Genomic DNA, 10,386 nt, shown 5'->3' with positions numbered 1-10,386 from the left:
TTATAAATAGGCTTTCAGGCAAGGCTAGGCTGAAAAAATAGCATATAGTAAGCCATAGGCCAGACTCATGCCTTGTAAGTTTATCGTAGGCCAGACTCAGGCCTTCTAAAGCCTAGCCTAGCCTAGCCTATTTCCACCCCTACTTCTGGGAGTCGACTCCCTCTGTTTAAAAATGTCCAAATTTGTAATTTTGCAATTATGATTTTTCTGTTTCATTCTTTTACCTCACACATATATATAGTCATTTATGCATCATTTCTAAATATTGAAACAAAAAATATACAAATATTTTCATCATCTTCATCCTCTCTCATTGCATACATATAACAACTACACATAATCATTTTTGTTGTGTGATCAAGAGATAGTTTGATAAGGTCCAATTTAGGATTGGTGTAATCAAATTGGGTTGAAAGTTCTTTGGGGGTTTCAAGATAAATCCATTTGGGATTTTATTTCAAGATCAAGGATTGATTTGGGAGTTTCTTACAAGATTGAGCAATTTGGATTCAGCCGAGTAAAAGCTTTGAAGAACGAAGGTTTCTGTCAAAGGAGTAACGGTAACCGGAGGATCACTTTGGTAATCTTGGTCAAAATACGTTCACAATTTTGATTCACTCGAGTGAAAGCTTCGAAGAAAAGGGTTCTGTCGAAGGAGTAACAGTAATCGGAGGATCAAATTAGAACTATGGGGTTAATTGATCGAGCTCAAAATCAAGGGAAGAGAAGAAAATAGGATCAACATCAACCATAGGGTTTTGAGGGTTGGATTGCTACTTTTTCTCTTGTAAACTACATTTGCAAAGATTAATTTTCGCTATCTCAATTTCATTTGAAATTGGTCAAAATACGTTCACAATTTGGATTCACTCGAGTGAAAGCTTCGAAGAAAAGGGTTTTGTCAAAGGAGTAATAGTAATCGGAGGATCAAATTAGAAGTATAGGGTTAATTGATCGAGCTCAAAATTAAGGGAAGAGAAGAAAATAGGATCAACATCAACCATAAGGTTTTGAGAGTTGGATTGCTACTTTTTCTCTTGTAAACTACATTTGCAAAGATTAATTTTCACTATCTCAATTTCATTTGAAATTGGGGGCAGACATGCCCATAGCGAAGCCGATTGGGGAACTACCTAAACAATTCTTTCTCTCTCTCTATCTATCTATATATCTTACTTTTACTTGCAAATTATGAAAAATGTTGATTGTGAAATCGACACATTGAGATAATCTCTTTGTCTAATATTTCAAATTGTGTGTTGAGTTGGTTACAATCTATGTGATTGTAATTGGATTTACATATCAACAAAATCATAGAAAAATCTGTTTTGAATCGATTGTGCACCAAGTGTTCAACAAATTGCTTAAGTCAGTTTTTGTTTGTCATTTCATTGAAAATTGACTACTATTGTGTGATTTGTATTCAAACTTATTTGCTGAAAATATATTGATTGTTTTTCTCATCTTACATATTATTTTTATTAGTTAAAGCATATCTGGTCTTTTCGATGACGGTTCGGGATAGACGATTGTCGATTAGGGATTGCTTCCGCACGCCATAGTTAAACATTCACCTCCACTATAGATCGCAGTCTATCGTCTAACATTCCGATCTTTAATTTTTTTGGCAGTGGATAGGATAACTTAGATCTAAGTTCTCTGAAAAGCATAAATAAATCACGAATGATCTGGAAAACTTAGTAGTAATACTTCAAGAAACCTAATATATAGATTAGACAACCTATCTTTAAGATCTTTAGAAGATGCGTAGATCCGATAACTTCTATGTAAGACTTCTGGTACTCAAACTTTTTCTAATTCTCTCAGCTTACAACACAGGATCGGAAGTTTTCAAAACGAAATTAAAAAAAAAAAAACAAAGAAAAAAAATCAAATTTGTACTATTTATACAAAATGTAAAATAGTCAACTTGTGTAAAATGTAGGAATGAGAAGATCCCTGTTAGAATATTGGGTAAAATATCCATAAAAAACGCTTGAGGAGTTTATGGATTGAGCTGATTTCGGTGAATTCACTATCCCGTCTATCAAACTTATTTATTTAGAATGTAAAAAAAAACGTATATATTTCACATAAAATTCAAATCAATTTAAATTAGTGATGTGTGGATTGGTTAGTTCTAATAATTAAATTCATAAGAAATAATTATTTTAAAATTTTTAATATAATATAAATAAAAAACATTTTTATAAATAATTAAATTAAATTTTAGTTATAAGTTTTTGCATAAAAATATTTTAAATTAACATTAAAAACTTTAAATTATATTAAAAATTAAAAATAATATTAATTTCAAATTTTTATTGAACAAATTTGATTTGAGTTTTATCTCCTCATTTTATCCATTTTTTTAGATTGTGTCAAATTCAACCCATTACATTTAAATAGAAAGAAATTGTAAGATAAAATATTTAATACATTCCTATTTAAATGGGACGGCCAAACTCGCATACATTCTCTGAACTTTGTCGTTTTTGAGGGTGTGTAAAATTACTACACAAAATTTAAAATTTATTACAATTAAACTGTAATTAAATAGAAAAAAATTATTTATTTTTTCATAACTAAATTGTAAATCATTTGCGATTAATTTACACAGAAGCTCTAAAGTTATCAATGATTTGAGACTGTTTACTTGTCTTTAACATTTTCTATTAAATTTATTGAGATGGAATTATTCTCCGCGGGGAAAAGGCTTAATAAAATATGTGGATCCAAGTTAAAGACGCAAATGCATTAAGAAAAAATGAATTAGAAAGCGAAAGAATTTTTTGTCCATATCCTCCATATAATTGCTAACGTCTAGGGGTGGCAAACGGGCATGCCCGCGCCCGTTTAGTCCGCCCCGCAAAAGCCCGCAAATAAACGGGGCGGGGCGGGGCGGGCATAGTTGAAGATGCGGGCCTAAAACTTAGCCCCGCCCCGCAAAAAAGTGAGGGCGGGGCGGGCAAAGCCCGCGGGCATTGCACCTTTTAAGCCTAAAAACATAAAAATTTATGAAAATGCACATGCCCGCAAAAACCCGCGTTGAAAACGGGGCGGGGCGGGGCGGTCACATTAGAGGGTGAGGGCCTAAAACCTTGGCCCGCCCCGCACTAAAGTGCGGGTAAAACGGGCATGCCCAACGGGCCGGGCCCGTTTTGCCACCCCTACTAACGTCCCAATCAAAATAGCAAGTGATTTTCGTCAAGTTCGATATTTTTCTCAAAAATAATGAGTGGTGTATTATTTTTCAAATATAACTAAATTATTTAAATTCCTTACATTTTTCAAAATACATGTAGGACTAAGTAATATGCTGAATTTGTCTCAAAAAAATGTAACATGAATTAAAAAACGCGTGAAAATTATTTTGTGGTCAACCTACTAGGTTGTATAATTTTCCACAGCTATAAATTCTGGCTTTTGACTTATCAAAAAAGTAGTACTGGTACTGGATGGATTGTAAAGTTATTTTATTAATGCAAATGATCGTCGTTGCATATTCAATGAAGTCCGCTGGTTGTTGTGGTTTACGTCAGCTGCTTTTGTCTCAGTCAAGGACAAATCCAACAAAACAAATGTCACAACAACCACCTTTAGAAAAATGAAAATATGACTACCTTTTACTCTTCCAGACTTCCATTATTTATTATGGGCGCGTTTCTTTTTAATAAAGGTCAGGTAATATAAAAGAAAAGGTGGTACAAAAATAAAGATAGATAGATTATAACTTGTGGTAATATGACTTCTTATACCTCTTTTCTATAGTATATTTATTTATTTGGTTAAGATAACTTGTGGTTTTTACCTTTACTTTAAAATATTTTTCACTTTAAAAGAAACCAGGATTTAACACCCCTCCCCTCAAGCTGAAGTGTATATTGTACATGTCAAACTTGCTACAAAGAGTGTCAAAAGGTCCAAGACGAAGAGACTTAGGGAAAATGTCAACCACCTGATTAGATAATTTGATCGACATTAGATTAATTAATTTAGCCTGAACTTTGTCGCGGACAAAGTGATAATCCATTTCAATATATTTTGTACGCTCATGGAAAACTGGATTGTTGGCAGTTTGAATGGTTGAGTTATTATTGCAAAACATAGTACTGGGTTCTGTATGTGTAATGCTTAGGTCTTGGAGAAGGTATAAAAGTCTTTGTGCCTCACAAGTTGTGTTGGCTAGTGCGTGATATTCTGCCTTGGAGGATGAGTGAGAGACAGTCGTTTGTTTCTTGATTTTCCAACTTATAATAGAGCGGCCTAGGTAAAATCATAAACATGTGGTAGAACATCTTGTATCATGACAAGAGCCCCAATCCGAGTCACTCAAACCTGTGAGGGTTCTGTTGGAGGTGATCTTAAATAGAAGACCTCATGTTAGAGCTTTCTTGATGTACCAAAGTATCAGAAAGAGCTGATTGGAAGTGAGCATATGTGGGTTGAGACATATGTTGACTTAACATATAATCAGAATAACTGATGACGGGTCGATTATGAGTTAAATAAAGTAATTTACAAATTAAACTTCTGAATGATGTAGGAAAAGGCATAAGTTTAGAATTTTTCATAATTGAGATTGTGGTTGGGATCCATTGGAGTTGATGCGGGTTTAGCACCAAGCAGATTCGTTTCTTGCAATAGGTACAAGTTGTATTTGCATTGACAAACATAAATTCTCTGGGAAGAGCAGGCTATCTCATAACCCATGAAATATTTATGCTAAATTGGTTGTCAAGGACATGTTTTAAATCAAAAAATTCTTTCAAATTGTTATCTGCAAGCAGCAAATCATCAACATACACTATGACAACTGTTAAAGAATTATTTTTTGGCAACACTACAACAAAAAGCACATCTTACCTCGGGCGCCAATAGGATTTTACCTCGGTTATACAAGCAATGTAACGAAAGACGACATGAAAATTTACCACTTTATCCCTCGATTTTCAAAAAATCGAGGGTATATTGAAATGGTTATTGGTTTTTTTTTCAAATCTATGTAGCGTGCGCCACATACCACTCAGTTTTTGTTAATAACCGGGGGAAAACCCCGATATTTACGTCAATTTGATATAATAATCGAGGGGTATAACCCGTTTTTTTACCATTTATGATTTGTTTTAAATCTCATATTGACTGGCCTGTATCATTTTTTTGCACAAAAACTACAAATTATGTGACAAAAACAAATAATTTTATTTTATACAGAATATAAACACAAAATAACAAATTTACATTATTTACAAAATCAAGTATACAATGGTTACAATATATATATAATGACATTTGGTATATACAAAACCTCAACCAAGAAAATGTATACATATTGATGCAAAAAAATTAAAAATAATATAAAATAATAAAATAAAATAAGTATTTGAAAATATTGATGCAAAAAATATAACTCCTCGGTTGGGCCATTTAACGTGGGATAGTAAAAATTAAAAATGAAAAAACAAATAATAGAAAAAAAAGCATTTGAAAATAAGATTAAATATGTTGTGAGTCCCCGTACAATTATCACTTTTGACTTTTAGTTCTTATAAAAAAATATTGATTTTTAGTCCCTATAAAATCAGTTTTAGTCCCTCTACAAGGATTAAAACTGCGTCTAAAAGTAATTTTATAAAGACTACATGTCAATATTTTTTATAGAGATTAAAAGTCTAAATTGACATATTTATAGAGACCATGAAGATATTTAACCTTTGAAAATATTAACTTTGTTGAAAGTGAGTTTTTCATTTTTCTTGTTAACAGTGCTTCTTTCTTTCACGTTTTAATGAGTAAATTTCTATTATATTATATTCCATATTGGCAAACAAAGAAAGCCGCAACAGATAATGAGGTTGGTTTGTTTTGTTTCTAGTTTGGTCGACTTGGTCATACAAAATCCCAACACGTTGACTAGACTCTCTTTCCTTGAAACCCCGCCACCACATACAAACCATTCATTATCCTCTTCATTCTCATGCCTTCCTTTCTTTTCACTACAACATCATTCTCCTCATTTCCTCTCTTTTTCTTCTCTCTATTATGAGCTCTCAAATATTTCACTTTTTTTCATCAATAAAACTTTCATTCAACCACTTCTTTTTCTTCCCTTTGCTTATCTACACAACATCTGCTTAAAAACAAACTGATTTCCACTGAATCAACTAATGTTGTTTTAAGAAACTGAATCCATTAACACTTACTGGTTTCTTGGTTCTTTAATAGTTATCTAGTTCCAATTGCTTCTTCAATATTAACAACAGGAACAAGTTGCTTTACTACTACCATAATTTTAGGTAAATTTTCTATTTCTAGCTTCATATTATTTATGTTCAAAGATGTATATTCTAGCTTCTTTATTTAGATTTAGGTGATGAAAATTATTCTTTTGTTTTATTTTACTATCTAGAATATTCCAAAATAACTGTCGTTCTCTAGTAGATTTTTCTCTTTCATTACAGTCAGAGATTCACAAATCTGCTATGCTGGTTAATTTATGCTTTTTTTCTTTGGTCAAATATGCAGCCGTAGGATACTACTCCTTTTAATGAGAACTACTAGTGGTGAAATAGTGGAGACTTTACCAAGATCCTTTCAGGTATTTATAATAAATAACATTGGATTTCAAACTATGATGTTTATCAAAGGTGTTAAAGTTAGAACTAAGGGTTATATTAACAGGTACATGGTAAAATATGCATGGAATTGATGAGAATATTGGATGATATCATGAGGATATTTCCGGACATAGAGGATGCGCGACCAAAATGTTCATCAGGAATAGAATCTCTAGTTTATCTGAACAACTCAATTCAGAAAGCTAAACTACTTCTACAACATTGCTCTGAATGTAGCAAACTCTACCTGGTGTGTTTTTCTTCTTCTCTAAAGCATGTCTCGATAATATAATTTGTATAGCTTTCTTAACAAGTAAGCTAAATATGACCACTACTTTCAGGCAGTGACAGGAGATACAGTACTTTTAAGATGCCAAAAAGCAAAAAAGTCATTGGAACAAAGCTTAATTCCCATTCAGGGTATGGTTCCAGTTGTGTTGGCTGTTGAGGTTAGTCAATTTTTTCTTCAAATGTTCACCAATCTGACTTTTTATAAGTCTGTGATTATTCATAAAAATTAATGACTTATTGTAGTGGAAAAAGTTCTATAAACAAGTTAATCCAATTCCAAACTGAGTTTTATCTTTCCTGAAATGTGACTTGCAGGTTTCTAGAATAATTGATGATCTTGAGTGTGCTACATTTGTTCTGGACTCTGCTGAAGAAGAGGCTGGGAAAGTTTTAACAGAATTGCTTCAGCAAGGTACTTCGAACTTGGATCCAGTGGAAGATTTTGAACTTAAAGCTCTTCAGTTTGCAGCACCGAGGCTGAATATAACATCACAAAGGGCCTTATTAACCGAGGGACGGTCTATTAAAAAGCTGGTAGATAAAATTGGACCGAATGACCAGAAAAAGAAATCGATCTTGAAATATCTGATGTATCTATTGAAAAAACATGGAAAATCCATGGTGGTGGGAGAACACATGGAGAGGGTTTATTCTCGTAGCAAAGAACCGACTGCAAAGGATAATAACTCTAGTCGCCATTCGCTACGAAGCCATCGTGTTGAGCCGGAACCTAGCTCGGAATATGATCCGTGTAGAACTCACACCGGTGAGTTGGATAAAGGGGTACCACCTGAGGAATATAAGTGTCCATTATCCTCAAGATTGATGTTTGATCCTGTTATCATTGCTTCTGGAGTAACATATGAAAGAATGTGGATAACAAAGTGGTTCAATGAGGGTAAGACTACATGTCCAAAAACAAAAAATGAACTACCTCATATGACATTGACTCCAAATGTTGCCATGAAGGACTTAATATCAAAGTGGTGCAAAAACAATGGTGTTTCCATTCCTGATCCTAGTAGGCACACAGAAGATTTTCAGTTGATGGATGCTTCAATCACTTCTATTAAGAGTTTAGGAAGTTATTTCAATGATTTGAACTTGCCGATGGATCTTAGTATCATGTCACTTGGATCATTGGATACTAGTTTTACTTCAGATGCGTCACGGGGTAAGACCAATCATGAGTTGAATTTGATGATGAGCAAGGCTAGTGAAGACTCTCAGAAGCATAGAGATCATGCACCAGAGATACATGATACAGATTTGATGCTCTTGCCTAAACTTCATGATCTTTGATGGGATTCGCAATGTAAGGTCATTGAAGATTTGAAAGATCATTCGAAAAGCAATAGCCAAGCTATTTTGTCCGTGTCAGCTGAAAATTTAGTTGAACCACTAGTCAGATTTTTGAGCAATGCAAATGATCAGCAAGACGTGAAAGCGCTGAGATCTGGAATTCAGCTTCTGTTGGAATTTGTGAATAGCTGCAGGTATGATTTCTTCTTCCCTTGTCCAATATAAAACTAAATTCACATATAAAAACAGTCCTATTCATGTTCAAAAATCAATGTCTTCATCTATCTGATGCCTTCTTTTAGAGTAAATCATCAAAATAGTTTCTTGAAGACCTGAAAATTTGCTTGCTTGATTGCTTTATCATAGCACCTGCTTTTGATATTAGAATGACGCCTTTTGCATGTATTTTCATGCAGAAATGGTATGGATAATTTGAGTGAAGATACATTCATCGTGTTGGGAAGACTTCTTAATTCAGAAGTGATAGGAGAAGTACTTGCCGTAGTGGAAGAACTATCTGGAAATAGCAAAGCCAAAATTGCAGCATCAAGTGCACTCACTTCTGTCTTAAAATTACTTGATTCTGATAACAGAGGGTTCCAACAACAAGCTATAAGAATAATATACAATTTTTCCTTCAATAGTGAAGTTTGTCCACACATGTTATCGCTCAATTGCATCCAAAAATTGCTTCCATTTTTCAAAGATAGAGCCGTTTTGAGATACTGCATACACATATTGAAAAACATATGTGACACAGAAGAGGGTATAAATTCTATTGCAGAAACAAAGGGATGCATATCTTCTATTGCTGAAATACTTGAGACTGGAAGCAATGAGGAGCAAGAACATGCACTTTCTGTTCTTCTATCTCTATGTTCATGCTCTAAAAGTGTGGATCATTGTAAGTTGATATTGGATGAAGAAGTTATTGCTCCTCTTTTCTATATCTCACAGAATGGAAATGATAAAGGAAAAGAAAGTGCCTTGGAATTACTTCATCTTTTGAGAGATGCAGAGTATGTTGAGAATGAAAATAACAGGCCCTCTCAACCAATTACCAACAACACTTTTGAAGATTCCAACAGTCACACAGAAGGAAATAGATCATCAAAAAGATCACAATTTCTGAAGAAACTTGGATTGTTCTCACATGCATCAAAAACCAAGAGGTGAACATGGATTTCTCAAAAAAATACTTGTGATACTGTTGTGGGGAGTCATATCACATGCTCGACAAGAACCATTTTGGATTGATGGGTAGCAGATATAATTTATGCATGGTGCCTCAATCTTTATAGATGTGTAATATATAAGTTTTGCCTTTAGCCTTAATACTTAATCTCAACTTGTAGCATTTTTAGCACTAAATATTCATTCACAATGCACTGCTGCTTAATTCTGCACTGTAACAGCAGGTTTTGTAATTGTAATTTATAGCAGTGTTGTGTTTATAGTAGGCACTATAACAGTAGGGCTTGTTAATTGATAGTATTATTCTTGTAAGCATTCTAGAGACCACTTTCCTATTGTTTTTGTTTATTCTTATTGTATATAAATTAAACACTTCTACATCTGTGCTAGTTAATAGTATTATTCTTGTTGTATATTTCCTTCTTTCAAGCCAAAGAGTGTGATTTGGTTTATTAAGCATAAGCAGTATTGAACTTGAAGCCAAAGACTCCAGTTCAATCCCCTAAACCCTTTTGAAAAGTGGCATAGAGCTTTAAGCTGCAATACAGGTTCATATCCGAAAAAAGAGGAAACTTTTCCAAAAGAAATTAGATAGGTCAAAAGGCTGTTAACATAAACAGCAGCACCCACAAGACTGAGAAAGGTGTTTCTTCTCCAAACCTATTGGCTTGCAGCAAGCTCTATTCTCTGTCAGCAACTAATCGTCCTATTTGCAAACTCTATTTTACTACTGATTCAAAAATTCAACCTTTGTGAATTTCTATCTCAAATGGCCAAAATTTATGCGACTGCAACCATTTCCTACTGAAGGGAATCAAAATTAGAAAATTACTAGTTGAAAGCATAGTATAAATTATACTTAGCTCTTGCCAAAAGCGGGTAGATGAAGTCACCTGCATATTTGGATGCCAGGTAATGACAATTGAGTAAAAACAGAGATCATAATAAAATAATATCTACAACTAAAAATACAATATAAAAA

The 10,386-nt window shown here is 33.5% G+C and overlaps 1 pseudogene; it reads left to right on the top strand.

Moving 5' to 3' along the window:
* The first annotated feature begins 5,873 nt into the window (after positions 1–5,873).
* On the top strand, positions 5,874–9,826 carry LOC131652088 (U-box domain-containing protein 5-like; annotated as a pseudogene).
* Positions 9,827–10,386: the final 560 nt, after the last annotated feature.

The sequence above is a fragment of the Vicia villosa genome, linkage group LG2 (genome assembly GCF_029867415.1).
Source record: "Vicia villosa cultivar HV-30 ecotype Madison, WI linkage group LG2, Vvil1.0, whole genome shotgun sequence".
NCBI lineage: Eukaryota > Viridiplantae > Streptophyta > Magnoliopsida > Fabales > Fabaceae > Vicia > Vicia villosa.
Note: the sequence above shows the minus strand (reverse complement) of the source record. Positions and strands in the feature narration are given on the sequence as shown.